The sequence below is a fragment of the Cololabis saira genome, chromosome 15 (genome assembly GCF_033807715.1).
Source record: "Cololabis saira isolate AMF1-May2022 chromosome 15, fColSai1.1, whole genome shotgun sequence".
NCBI classification, from domain to species: domain Eukaryota; kingdom Metazoa; phylum Chordata; class Actinopteri; order Beloniformes; family Belonidae; genus Cololabis; species Cololabis saira.
In genome coordinates, this window is record NC_084601.1 from 23,958,178 (window position 1) to 23,972,706 (window position 14,529).

The following is a 14,529-nucleotide window of genomic DNA, read 5'->3' on the forward strand; positions in this document are numbered from 1 at the left end:
CAGCACCTTCTCCAGATGCATCAAAGTTGTTATATGCTCTCACACGTGCCTCTGCAACCTTGACTTCACTGTCAGCTTGCAGCTGCTGCAACTTTGATTTTTCCTCCTCCAGCTTTAATTTCATTTCAGCCTCCTTTTGTTTGATTTCTGTTAGCATCTCTGCTTTAATTTCCATTCAATCTCCAGTTTGTCCAGCTTTGCTTGTTGAGCATGCAGCATTTGAATAGCCTTTGATTGTTCCACTTTGGCTGCAAGTTCAGCCTCAGCGTCAGCTCGTTTGCTGGAGGACCTGGAGATGGAGCTCACTTGATCATCAGATCCCTTAAGAGACTGTGAAACCACTGTTTCTGTGTTGGTTCTCCCAAAAACAGATCCATATTCCCTTTTATTTAGCTGCATCCTTACTCTCTCCTTCTCAAGGCAATCATTGAAAGTCACTTCAACACTTGCCATTCGTTTATTTACAAGGTCACAAATCTCAGATGATAAAATGCTGCATGCATCCATTTTCTTGACAACATCTGGAGTACTTGTAAGATTGCGTCTGACTGACTCATAATGCTGGCACACTTTGTCATGTTTAGCTGTAATGTCTCTTTGGATTTCCTCAAGATCCGATGCTGAGCAGAAGGTCTTTAGTTTGGCTCTTATTTCCTTAGCTGCAAGTCTCCAAGCCTCATATGCCTTGTTGAACGCTTTTCTTTTGTTCCTGGATTTGCAACTCTTGGCCTTTTTCTGTTAATTTTCGCTCACGGGAGCTGGACCTTCACTGTTGAGTTTCGGGGGGATTCTTTATTTCTTCAGGAGCGGCTAACATTTTTAATAATTTTGACCAACTGTTTATAGCAAAGCAGCTTTGAAGGGTTTGTCTGAACTTAATAGGTAGTGGTTTTAAACTATTTTTAAATGTTTTAAACCACAACTCTGATCAGACATTTACACCTTTTAGACACAAAGTTAACAGTGCCACAATAGAATAAAACTTACATGAAATTCACAGTCAAAAATAATAAATAAATTCCCTCTTTGAAGTACCATTGATTTCAAGATTGAAGATGATTATTATGTTGACCTGCAGGAGTGTGTTTGTGGCTGCAGGAGTGTGTTCATGGCTGCAGGAGTGTGTCAGTGGCTGCAGGAGTGTGTCTGTGGCTGCAGGAGTGTGCTTCAGTGCACCTTAATATTTTATTTTTTTTAAAACCAGCAATTTCTGTTTAAACAAATGCAGGGAAACACCACACCTTCAGAGCATTTATAAAAGGTAATGTCATATAAAATCTTTAACTGTCCATTGTCTCATACAATAGAGACGAGCAGATATCATGAAATGTTCAACCTTTACTCAAACAGTTCAGTGTCTCTGTGAGTGACTTTACCCTCAGCTACAAAAAGTCCTTCACTGTAGTTGTAGCATGCTGAAGCCGCAGATGGAGGATGACACTCGATAGAAGATGGCTCCGATACAGCGTCGAGTTTCACTGTTACAGCTCTTGGCATCAATAAGACTGCGTTGAGTTCAACTGGTACAATTCTTTTATTTCCCCATCGAGTACCATGAAACTAAAAAACAAATATAACAAATTATCAACATTTGCACATGTTAAAAACACTTAAGTTTACACATTTAACACTTTAATACATTTACGTTTACATTTTCTTTAAAACCCACACACATACCTCGCTTCGCCTACCAAGGGTGCAAACTTTCCATATCTAAGCAGTGACTGGCAACAAGTACCCAAACCAAACTGAACTTGAAAGAAAAACAACACTTCACATGAAACATGCTAGAAACAAACAAACCAAAACAGCATGGTAGACAAATTAAAACTTACTTGCTTCTCTGCTCCCCTTTCCTCCCTGCTCAAGCTGACCTGCTCTCCAAGTGAATGTGGCCATCACAGGTGTGGGGCAATTAGCATTTATAAACTCCAGTGGTGAACCCAGGAACATGCATGATGTATACCAAACCAGCTCAGCTGGCCACTAACAGTGTGTAAGGAGTTAATTAAAACTCCAAGGTGATGGAGGGATTCAAACCCCTTGGAGGATCCAGGTCAGGTTTTTATCTGTTACACTTTAGGAAGAACAGAGGCTACATTCATGAATTTATCTAAATAATCCCAGCTAACTAAATGAATCCAGCTCTGGCTAACTGAGCTAGCATGGGAGAGTATTTAGATTCCAGAAAGAAAAGCGACCTCTGAGTTTTGAACTACAAATTTGCAGGAAAAACATTCAGATATCTAGTTGCAACTCTCAAAAACTTCCAATAAGCTGATTTTATGAAGAAAAGAAACACTCAAATTTCTGAAAACTCAAAAACATTGCTGGAAAAAAAACTTCTAAAGCTGGGAAGTTTTGATTTTATAAACACAAAGAAAAAATCTGACTTTTGCTCAACTTAAAGGAAGAATCAACTTTAGCATTTATATAAATTATTAAGGTCAATCTAGAGAACATGAGTATATGTGCAATTCCAGAATAAGTGAGATATTGTTTCATTCACATTACCACAAAAAGAACAGTGTGTCAATGTTTATCTTATATTTAATAAGATTGGTATTGACTGGATAGCATCTAGGAAGTATTTTAAAAGTAACCTCTCTTACTTTGTTTGTAATAATACATTTTCTTTACAAGAACTATGTATTTTTCCAATCTATCTCATTATATAAGTTATTCCAATAGAAAACTGCTGCAGGTTTAGAAACAATATCTCTCTGTACAATGTATCTAATGCAATGATTCGTAGAGGGAGGCAAAGTTTTTTATTACTGAAATGAGTTGCCATGACAGCAGGAGATTGTTTTCACGGTTTTCCTGAGTAACTGTCTGAACTTTCCAAATGGCACCTAGTGAGCAGAATAACAATAAGGAGAGTTCCAAGCTGGTGAGCAGTTTGAGTGTGGGGCAATATAAAATCCCTGAATGTAAAATAGATGACGTGTTCCCGGGCCTGGCTGAGTGTGTTCATGGCTGCAGGAGTGTGTTCATGGCTGCAGGAGTGTGTTTGTGACTGCAGGAGTGTGTTAGTGGCTGCAGGAGTGTGTTCATGGCTTCAGGAGTGTGTTAGTGGCTGCAGGAGTGTGTTTGTGGCTGCAGGAGTGTGTTCGTGGCTGCAGGAGTGTGTCAGTGGCTGCAGGAGTGTGTTTTTGGCTGCAGGAGTGTGTCAGTGGCTGCAGGAGTGTGATTGTGGCTGCAGGAGTGTGTTAGTGGCTGCAGGAGTGTGTTCATGGCTGCAGGAGTGTGTTCATGGCTGCAGGAGTGTGTTCGTGGCTGCAGGAGTGTGTTCGTGGCTGCAGGAGTGTGTTTGTGGCTGCAGGAGTGTGTTTGTGGTTGCAGGAGTGTGTCAGTGGCTGCAGGAGTGTGTCAGTGGCTGCAGGAGTGTGTCAGTGGCTGCAGGAGTGTGTCAGTGGCTGCAGGAGTGTGTCAGTGGCTGCAGGAGTGTGTTAGTGGCTGCAGGAGTGTGTTAGTGGCTGCAGGAGTGTGTTCATGGCTGCAGGAGTGTGTCAATGGCTGCAGGAGTGTGTCAATGGCTGCAGGAGTGTGTTCATAGCTGCAGGAGTGTGTTAGTGGCTGCAGGAGTGTGTTAGTGGCTGCAGGAGTGTGTTCATGGCTGCAGGAGTGTGTTCATGGCTGCAGGAATGTGTCAGTGGCTGCAGGAGTGTGTTAGTGGCTGCAGGAATGTGTCAGTGGCTGCAGGAGTGTGTTTGTGGCTGCAGGAGTGTGTTCATGGCTGCAGGAGTGTGTCAGTGGCTGCAGGAGTGTGTCTGTGGCTGCAGGAGTGTGCTTCAGTGCACCTTAATATTTTATTTTTTTTAAAACCAGCAATTTCTGTTTAAACAAATGCAGGGAAACACCACACCTTCAGAGCATTTATAAAAGGTAATGTCATATAAAATCTTTAACTGTCCATTGTCTCATACAATAGAGACGAGCAGATATCATGAAATGTTCAACCTTTACTCAAACAGTTCAGTGTCTCTGTGAGTGACTTTACCCTCAGCTACAAAAAGTCCTTCACTGTAGTTGTAGCATGCTGAAGCCGCAGATGGAGGATGACACTCGATAGAAGATGGCTCCGATACAGCGTCGAGTTTCACTGTTACAGCTCTTGGCATCAATAAGACTGCGTTGAGTTCAACTGGTACAATTCTTTTATTTCCCCATCGAGTACCATGAAACTAAAAAACAAATATAACAAATTATCAACATTTGCACATGTTAAAAACACTTAAGTTTACACATTTAACACTTTAATACATTTACGTTTACATTTTCTTTAAAACCCACACACATACCTCGCTTCGCCTACCAAGGGTGCAAACTTTCCATATCTAAGCAGTGACTGGCAACAAGTACCCAAACCAAACTGAACTTGAAAGAAAAACAACACTTCACATGAAACATGCTAGAAACAAACAAACCAAAACAGCATGGTAGACAAATTAAAACTTACTTGCTTCTCTGCTCCCCTTTCCTCCCTGCTCAAGCTGACCTGCTCTCCAAGTGAATGTGGCCATCACAGGTGTGGGGCAATTAGCATTTATAAACTCCAGTGGTGAACCCAGGAACATGCATGATGTATACCAAACCAGCTCAGCTGGCCACTAACAGTGTGTAAGGAGTTAATTAAAACTCCAAGGTGATGGAGGGATTCAAACCCCTTGGAGGATCCAGGTCAGGTTTTTATCTGTTACACTTTAGGAAGAACAGAGGCTACATTCATGAATTTATCTAAATAATCCCAGCTAACTAAATGAATCCAGCTCTGGCTAACTGAGCTAGCATGGGAGAGTATTTAGATTCCAGAAAGAAAAGCGACCTCTGAGTTTTGAACTACAAATTTGCAGGAAAAACATTCAGATATCTAGTTGCAACTCTCAAAAACTTCCAATAAGCTGATTTTATGAAGAAAAGAAACACTCAAATTTCTGAAAACTCAAAAACATTGCTGGAAAAAAAACTTCTAAAGCTGGGAAGTTTTGATTTTATAAACACAAAGAAAAAATCTGACTTTTGAAAATTGTAGATTTCCAAGAAAAAACGTTCTAAAAATGCGGATTTGTGAGGAAAAAATGCACATTGTAGTTGTATACAAAATTCAAGAAATTATTTAAAAATTCTGAATTCTGAAATAAATACATAATGAAAAAAAGGACATTCTGATTTGTAAACTGGCAAAAGTTAAATATTTGAAAACTAAACATTTTTGAAATTGCAATAAACCATGGATTTTTTGTTTAAAAAAAACTTGCATATTACAATGATGATAGAAAATCAGACTTTTTTTAAGGTCCCGAAATAGTCCACAAAAATGATTTAAAATTCCAAAAAGGATTTTAAAATCCCAAATACGACTAAAAAAAAGAAATACTACCTTCATAAAGTTGGTCATTTTAAGGGAAAATTACATGAAAATGTTGAATTTCTGAAAAACGTTTGTTTTCTTATCCAGCTGAAGGAAGGGTTGGTCATCACACCCACACAGAGACTCCTCCCACTTCTGGCCCATTCAGTATGTGCTATTCAGTAAGTGCTGGTTCTGTGCCACAGCCCTCTCCTTATGACTGAAAACATTAACCTGCAACAGCATTTTGATCATCATATTATATTTTGAATTAAAAATAGAAGCATAAACTAAGCCAACCACGCTAAAACGGTTCACTAGTTGTACCTGAGGGAAGGGGATGTGTTCCAGGTGGTTTCCATGCCTGACTGGATGGGCCGAGGTTTGGTGGTGTCTGTTTGTCCAGAACTGTTCATGTGTTCTGTGGTTGGACCTGAGCATCTCTGACCGCTGGGTGGGGCTCTTGCTCCAGGTTGAGGGAGGGAGTTTTTTTTCATTTTTTTTTTTTTTATTGACAGATATATACAGAAAAGGTACAAAACTTCAGGATAAAATGCAGTTACAAATTAAGGACAGTAAATGATATCTCAAAATCAAATAGAAGGCTTGAGGTTTAAAGAGGAAAAATAAATAAAAACAAAAGATCAGGAAATATCATATTTTTCACATAGGCTTCTCGTTTTAACCGCTTTGGGGTTTATGCTCTGTTTAAGGCTGTCTGAATACAATATAAATATAGCTTTGAGAACAATTACATTTGGATGTTGGCTAGCAAATTTAGTACAGTGAATATGATATTTAGCAATAATTAAGAGAAGGTTGATTAAATATACTTTGTCTTGGCTTGTCATATCATTTTTTGATACACCAAATAGTACATGTTGAATGCTCAACTTAAAGGAAGAATCAACTTTAGCATTTATATAAATTATTAAGGTCAATCTAGAGAACATGAGTATATGTGCAATTCCAGAATAAGTGAGATATTGTTTCATTCACATTACCACAAAAAGAACAGTGTGTCAATGTTTATCTTATATTTAATAAGATTGGTATTGACTGGATAGCATCTAGGAAGTATTTTAAAAGTAACCTCTCTTACTTTGTTTGTAATAATACATTTTCTTTACAAGAACTATGTATTTTTCCAATCTATCTCATTATATAAGTTATTCCAATAGAAAACTGCTGCAGGTTTAGAAACAATATCTCTCTGTACAATGTATCTAATGCAATGATTCGTAGAGGGAGGCAAAGTTTTTTATTACTGAAATGAGTTGCCATGACAGCAGGAGATTGTTTTCACGGTTTTCCTGAGTAACTGTCTGAACTTTCCAAATGGCACCTAGTGAGCAGAATAACAATAAGGAGAGTTCCAAGCTGGTGAGCAGTTTGAGTGTGGGGCAATATAAAATCCCTGAATGTAAAATAGATGACGTGTTCCCGGGCCTGGCTGAGTGTGTTCATGGCTGCAGGAGTGTGTTCATGGCTGCAGGAGTGTGTTTGTGACTGCAGGAGTGTGTTAGTGGCTGCAGGAGTGTGTTCATGGCTTCAGGAGTGTGTTAGTGGCTGCAGGAGTGTGTTTGTGGCTGCAGGAGTGTGTTCGTGGCTGCAGGAGTGTGTCAGTGGCTGCAGGAGTGTGTTTGTGGCTGCAGGAGTGTGTTTTTGGCTGCAGGAGTGTGTCAGTGGCTGCAGGAGTGTGATTGTGGCTGCAGGAGTGTGTTAGTGGCTGCAGGAGTGTGTTCATGGCTGCAGGAGTGTGTTCATGGCTGCAGGAGTGTGTTTGTGGCTGCAGGAGTGTGTTTGTGGCTGCAGGAGTGTGTTCGTGGTTGCAGGAGTGTGTCAGTGGCTGCAGGAGTGTGTCAGTGGCTGCAGGAGTGTGTCAGTGGCTGCAGGAGTGTGTTAGTGGCTGCAGGAGTGTGTTAGTGGCTGCAGGAGTGTGTTCATGGCTGCAGGAGTGTGTCAATGGCTGCAGGAGTGTGTCAATGGCTGCAGGAGTGTGTTCATAGCTGCAGGAGTGTGTTAGTGGCTGCAGGAGTGTGTTAGTGGCTGCAGGAGTGTGTTCATGGCTGCAGGAATGTGTCAGTGGCTGCAGGAGTGTGTTAGTGGCTGCAGGAATGTGTCAGTGGCTGCAGGAGTGTGTTTGTGGCTGCAGGAGTGTGTTCATGGCTGCAGGAGTGTGTCAGTGGCTGCAGGAGTGTGTCTGTGGCTGCAGGAGTGTGTTTGTGGCTGCAGGAGTGTGTTTGTGGCTGCAGGAGTGTGTTTGTGGCTGCAGGAGTGTGTTAGTGGCTGCAGGAGTGTGTTCATGGCTGCAGGAGCATGTTAGTGGCTGCAGGAGTGTTTTAGTGGCTGCAGGAGTGTGTCAGTGGCTGCAGGAGTGTGTCAGTGGCTGCAGGAGTGTGTTCATAGCTGCAGGAGTGTGTTAGTTGCTGCAGGAGTGTGTTAGTGGCTGCAGGAGTGTGTTTGTGGCTGCAGGAGTGTGTTCATGGCTGCAGGAGTGTGTTAGTGGCTGCAGGAGTGTGTTTATGGCTGCAGGAGTGTGTTTGTGGCTGCAGGAGTGTGTTCATGGCTGCAGGAGTGTGTTCGTGGCTGCAGGAGTGTGTTTATGGCTGCAGGAGTGTGTTTATGGCTGCAGGAGTGTGTTTGTGGCTGCAAGAGTGTGTTCATGGCTGCAGGAGTGTGTTAGTGGCTGCAGGAGTGTGTTAGTGGCTGCAGGAGTGTGTTAGTGGCTGCAGGAGTGTGTGTGTGGCTGCAGGAATGTGTCAGTGGCTGCAGGAGTGTGTGTGTGTGGCTGCAGGAGTGTGTTCATGGCTGCAGGAGTGTGTTTGTGGCTGCAGGAGTGTGTTTGTGGCTGCAGGAGTGTGTTAGTGGCTGCAGGAGTGTGTGTGTGGCTGCAGGAGTGTGTGTGTGGCTGCAGGAGTGTGTTTGTGGCTGCAGGAGTGTGTTAGTGGCTGCAGGAGTGTGTTCATAGCTGCAGGAGTGTGTTAGTGGCTGCAGGAGTGTGTTAGTGGCTGCAGGAGTGTGTTCATGGCTGCAGGAATGTGTCAGTGGCTGCAGGAGTGTGTTAGTGGCTGCAGGAATGTGTCAGTGGCTGCAGGAGTGTGTTTGTGGCTGCAGGAGTGTGTTTGTGGCTGCAGGAGTGTGTTCATGGCTGCAGGAGTGTGTCGGTGGCTGCAGGAGTGTGTTTGTGGCTGCAGGAGTGTGTTTGTGGCTGCAGGAGTGTGTTCATGGCTGCAGGAGTGTGTTTGTGGCTGCAGGAGTGTGTTTGTGGCTGCAGGAGTGTGTTCATGGCTGCAGGAGTGTGTCAGTGGCTGCAGGAGTGTGTTTGTGGCTGCAGGAGTGTGTTTGTGGCTGCAGGAGTGTGTTTGTGGCTGCAGGAGTGTGTTAGTGGCTGCAGGAGTGTGTTCATGGCTGCAGGAGCATGTTAGTGGCTGCAGGAGTGTTTTAGTGGCTGCAGGAGTGTGTCAGTGGCTGCAGGAGTGTGTCAGTGGCTGCAGGAGTGTGTTCATAGCTGCAGGAGTGTGTTAGTTGCTGCAGGAGTGTGTTAGTGGCTGCAGGAGTGTGTTTGTGGCTGCAGGAGTGTGTTCATGGCTGCAGGAGTGTGTTCATGGCTGCAGGAGTGTGTTCATGGCTGCAGGAGTGTGTTCATGGCTGCAGGAGTGTGTTCGTGGCTGCAGGAGTGTGTTTGTGGCTGCAGGAGTGTGTTCGTGGCTGCAGGAGTGTGTTCGTGGCTGCAGGAGTGTGTTTATGGCTGCAGGAGTGTGTTTATGGCTGCAGGAGTGTGTTTGTGGCTGCAAGAGTGTGTTCATGGCTGCAGGAGTGTGTTAGTGGCTGCAGGAGTGTGTTTGTGGCTGCAGGAGTGTGTTAGTGGCTGCAGGAGTGTGTTAGTGGCTGCAGGAGTGTGTTAGTGGCTGCAGGAGTGTGTGTGTGGCTGCAGGAATGTGTCAGTGGCTGCAGGAGTGTGTGTGTGTGGCTGCAGGAGTGTGTTCATGGCTGCAGGAGTGTGTTTGTGGCTGCAGGAGTGTGTTTGTGGCTGCAGGAGTGTGTTTGTGGCTGCAGGAGTGTGTTAGTGGCTGCAGGAGTGTGTGTGTGGCTGCAGGAGTGTGTGTGTGGCTGCAGGAGTGTGTTTGTGGCTGCAGGAGTGTGTTAGTGGCTGCAGGAGTGTGTGTGTGGCTGCAGGAGTGTGTGTGTGTGGCTGCAGGGGGATGTTCACGGCTGCAGGAGTGTGTTAGTGGCTGCAGGAGTGTGTGTGTGGCTGCAGGAGTGTGTTCTTGGCTGCAGGAGTGTGTTTGTGACTGCAGGAGTGTGTTCACGGCTGCAGGAGTGTGTTAGTGGCTGCAGGAGTGTGTGTGTGGCTGCAGGAGTATGTGTGTGGCTGCAGGGGTGTGTTTGGGCTGCAGGAGTGTGTTTGTGGCTGCAGTAGTGTGTTTGTGGCTGCAGGAGTGTGTGTGTGGCTGCAGGAGTGTGTTAGTGGCTGCAGGAGTGTGTTCATGGCTGCAGGAGTGTGTGTGTGGCTGCAGGAGTGTGTTAGTGGCTGCAGGAGTGTGTTTGTGGCTGCAGGAGTGTGTTAGTGGCTGCAGGAGTGTGTTTGTGGCTGCAGGAGTGTGTTTTTGGCTGCAGGAGTGTGTTTGGTGTCTGCAGGAGTGTGTTTGGTGTCTGCAGGAGTGTGTTTTTGGCTGCAGGAGTGTGTTTGGGCTGCAGGAGTGTGTTTGTGGCTGCAGGAGTGTGTTTGTGGCTGCAGGAGTGTGTTTGTGGCTGCAGGAGTGTGTTCATGGCTGCAGGAGTGTGTTTGTGGCTGCAGGAGTGTGTTTTTGGCTGCAGGAGTGTGTTTGTGGCTGCAGGAGTGTATTTGTGGCTGCAGGAGTGTGTTTGTGGCTGCAGGAGTGTGTTTGTGGCTGCAGGAGTGTGTTCATGGCTGCAGGAGTGTGTTTGGGCTGCAGGAGTGTGTTTGTGGCTGCAGGAGTGTGTTTGGGCTGCAGGAGTGTGTTTGGGCTGTGGTAGTGTGTTAGTGGCTGCAGGAGTGTGTTAGTGGCTGCAGGAGTGTGTTTGTGGCTGCAGGAGTGTGTTTGGGCTGCAGGAGTGTGTTCATGGTTGCAGGAGTGTGTCAGTGGCTGCAGGAGTGTGTTCATGGCTGCAGGAGTGTGTCAGTGGCTGCAGGAGTGTGTTCATGGCTGCAGGAGTGTGTTCACGGCTGCAGGAGTGTGTTCATGGCTGCAGGAGTGTGTTCACGGCTGCAGGAGTGTGTTAGTGGCTGCAGGAGTGTGTTCATGGCTGCAGGAGTGTGTTAGTGGCTGCAGGAGTGTGTTTGTGGCTGCAGGAGTGTGTTTGGTGTCTGCAGGAGTGTGTTTGGTGTCTGCAGGAGTGTGTTTGGGGCTGCAGGAGTGTGTTTGTGGCTGCAGGAGTGTGTTTGTGGCTGCAGGAGTGTGTTTGTGGCTGCAGGAGTGTGTTCATGGCTGCAGGAGTGTGTTTGGGCTGCAGGAGTGTGTTTGTGGCTGCAGGAGTGTGTTTGGGCTGCAGGAGTGTGTTTGGGCTGTGGTAGTGTGTTAGTGGCTGCAGGAGTGTGTTAGTGGCTGCAGGAGTGTGTTTGTGGCTGCAGGAGTGTGTTTGGGCTGCAGGAGTGTGTTCATGGTTGCAGGAGTGTGTCAGTGGCTGCAGGAGTGTGTTCATGGCTGCAGGAGTGTGTCAGTGGCTGCAGGAGTGTGTTCATGGCTGCAGGAGTGTGTTCACGGCTGCAGGAGTGTGTTCATGGCTGCAGGAGTGTGTTCACGGCTGCAGGAGTGTGTTAGTGGCTGCAGGAGTGTGTTCATGGCTGCAGGAGTGTGTTAGTGGCTGCAGGAGTGTGTTTGTGGCTGCAGGAGTGTGTTTGGTGTCTGCAGGAGTGTGTTTGGTGTCTGCAGGAGTGTGTTTGGGGCTGCAGGAGTGTGTTTGTGGCTGCAGGAGTGTGTTTGTGGCTGCAGGAGTGTGTTTGTGGCTGCAGGAGTGTGTTCATGGCTGCAGGAGTGTGTTTGTGGCTGCAAGAGTGTGTTTGTGGCTGCAGGAGTGTGTTTGTGGCTGCAGGAGTGTGTTAGTGGCTGCAGGAGTGTGTTTGTGGCTGCAGGAGTGTGTTTTTGGCTGCAGGAGTGTGTTTGGTGTCTGCAGGAGTGTGTTTTTGGCTGCAGGAGTGTGTTTGTGGCTGCAGGAGTGTATTTGTGGCTGCAGGAGTGTGTTTGTGGCTGCAGGAGTGTGTTTGTGGCTGCAGGAGTGTGTTCATGGCTGCAGGAGTGTGTTTGGGCTGCAGGAGTGTGTTTGTGGCTGCAGGAGTGTGTTTGGGCTGCAGGACTGTGTTTGGGCTGCGGTAGTGTGTTAGTGGCTGCAGGAGTGTGTTAGTGGATGCAGGAGTGTGTTTGTGGCTGCAGGAGTGTGTTTGGGCTGCAGGAGTGTGTTCATGGCTGCAGGAGTGTGTTAGTGGCTGCAGGAGTGTGTTTGTGGCTGCAGGAGTGTGTTCGCGGTTGCAGGAGTGTGTTAGTGGCTGCAGGAGTGTGTTAGTGGCTGCAGGAATGCGTTAGTGGCTGCAGGAGTGTGTTTGTGGCTGCAGGAGTGTGTTTGTGGCTGCAGGAATGCGTTAGTGGCTGCAGGAGTGTGTTTGTGGCTGCAGGAATGTGTTCATGGCTGCAGGAGTGTGTTCGTGGCTGCAGGAGTGTGTTTGTGGCTGCAGGAGTGTGTTCGTGGCTGCAGGAGTGTGTTTGTGGCTGCAGGAGTGTGTTCATGGCTGCAGGAGTGTGTTCGTGGCTGCAGGAGTGTGTTTATGGCTGCAGGAGTGTGTTTATGGCTGCAGGAGTGTGTTTGTGGCTGCAAGAGTGTGTTCATGGCTGCAGGAGTGTGTTAGTGGCTGCAGGAGTGTGTTTGTGGCTGCAGGAGTGTGTTAGTGGCTGCAGGAGTGTGTTAGTGGCTGCAGGAGTGTGTGTGTGGCTGCAGGAATGTGTCAGTGGCTGCAGGAGTGTGTGTGTGTGGCTGCAGGAGTGTGTTCATGGCTGCAGGAGTGTGTTTGTGGCTGCAGGAGTGTGTTTGTGGCTGCAGGAGTGTGTTAGTGGCTGCAGGAGTGTGTGTGTGGCTGCAGGAGTGTGTGTGTGGCTGCAGGAGTGTGTTTGTGGCTGCAGGAGTGTGTTAGTGGCTGCAGGAGTGTGTGTGTGGCTGCAGGAGTGTGTGTGTGTGGCTGCAGGGGGATGTTCACGGCTGCAGGAGTGTGTTAGTGGCTGCAGGAGTGTGTGTGTGGCTGCAGGAGTGTGTTCTTGGCTGCAGGAGTGTGTTTGTGACTGCAGGAGTGTGTTCACGGCTGCAGGAGTGTGTTAGTGGCTGCAGGAGTGTGTGTGTGGCTGCAGGAGTATGTGTGTGGCTGCAGGGGTGTGTTTGGGCTGCAGGAGTGTGTTTGTGGCTGCAGTAGTGTGTTTGTGGCTGCAGGAGTGTGTGTGTGGCTGCAGGAGTGTGTTAGTGGCTGCAGGAGTGTGTTTTTGGCTGCAGGAGTGTGTGTGTGGCTGCAGGAGTGTATTTGTGGCTGCAGGAGTGTGTTTGTGGCTGCAGGAGTGTGTTTGTGGCTGCAGGAGTGTGTTCATGGCTGCAGGAGTGTGTTTGGGCTGCAGGAGTGTGTTTGTGGCTGCAGGAGTGTGTTTGGGCTGCAGGACTGTGTTTGGGCTGCGGTAGTGTGTTAGTGGCTGCAGGAGTGTGTTGGTGGCTGCAGGAGTGTGTTTGTGGCTGCAGGAGTGTGTTTGGGCTGCAGGAGTGTGTTCATGGCTGCAGGAGTGTGTTAGTGGCTGCAGGAGTGTGTTTGTGGCTGCAGGAGTGTGTTCACGGTTGCAGGAGTGTGTTAGTGGCTGCAGGAGTGTGTTAGTGGCTGCAGGAATGCGTTAGTGGCTGCAGGAGTGTGTTTGTGGCTGCAGGAGTGTGTTTGTGGCTGCAGGAATGCGTTAGTGGCTGCAGGAGTGTGTTTGTGGCTGCAGGAATGTGTTCATGGCTGCAGGAGTGTGTTTGTGGCTGCAGGAGTGTGTTTGTGGCTGCAGGAGTGTGTTCGTGGCTGCAGGAGTGTGTTTGTGGCTGCAGGAGTGTGTTCATGGCTGCAGGAGTGTGTTCGTGGCTGCAGGAGTGTGTTTATGGCTGCAGGAGTGTGTTTATGGCTGCAGGAGTGTGTTTGTGGCTGCAAGAGTGTGTTCATGGCTGCAGGAGTGTGTTAGTGGCTGCAGGAGTGTGTTTGTGGCTGCAGGAGTGTGTTAGTGGCTGCAGGAGTGTGTTAGTGGCTGCAGGAGTGTGTGTGTGGCTGCAGGAATGTGTCAGTGGCTGCAGGAGTGTGTGTGTGTGGCTGCAGGAGTGTGTTCATGGCTGCAGGAGTGTGTTTGTGGCTGCAGGAGTGTGTTTGTGGCTGCAGGAGTGTGTTAGTGGCTGCAGGAGTGTGTGTGTGGCTGCAGGAGTGTGTGTGTGGCTGCAGGAGTGTGTTTGTGGCTGCAGGAGTGTGTTAGTGGCTGCAGGAGTGTGTGTGTGGCTGCAGGAGTGTGTGTGTGTGGCTGCAGGGGGATGTTCACGGCTGCAGGAGTGTGTTAGTGGCTGCAGGAGTGTGTGTGTGGCTGCAGGAGTGTGTTCTTGGCTGCAGGAGTGTGTTTGTGACTGCAGGAGTGTGTTCACGGCTGCAGGAGTGTGTTAGTGGCTGCAGGAGTGTGTGTGTGGCTGCAGGAGTATGTGTGTGGCTGCAGGGGTGTGTTTGGGCTGCAGGAGTGTGTTTGTGGCTGCAGTAGTGTGTTTGTGGCTGCAGGAGTGTGTGTGTGGCTGCAGGAGTGTGTTAGTGGCTGCAGGAGTGTGTTCATGGCTGCAGGAGTGTGTGTGTGGCTGCAGGAGTGTGTTAGTGGCTGCAGGAGTGTGTTTGTGGCTGCAGGAGTGTGTTAGTGGCTGCAGGAGTGTGTTTGTGGCTGCAGGAGTGTGTTTTTGGCTGCAGGAGTGTGTTTGGTGTCTGCAGGAGTGTGTTTGGTGTCTGCAGGAGTGTGTTTTTGGCTGCAGGAGTGTGTTTGGGCTGCAGGAGTGTGTTTGTGGCTGCAGGAGTGTGTTTGTGGCTGCAGGAGTGTGTTTGTGGCTGCAGGAGTGTGTTCATGGCTGCAGGAGTGTGTTTGTGGCTGCAGGAGTGTGTTTGTGGCTGCAGGAGTGTGTTTTTGGCTGCA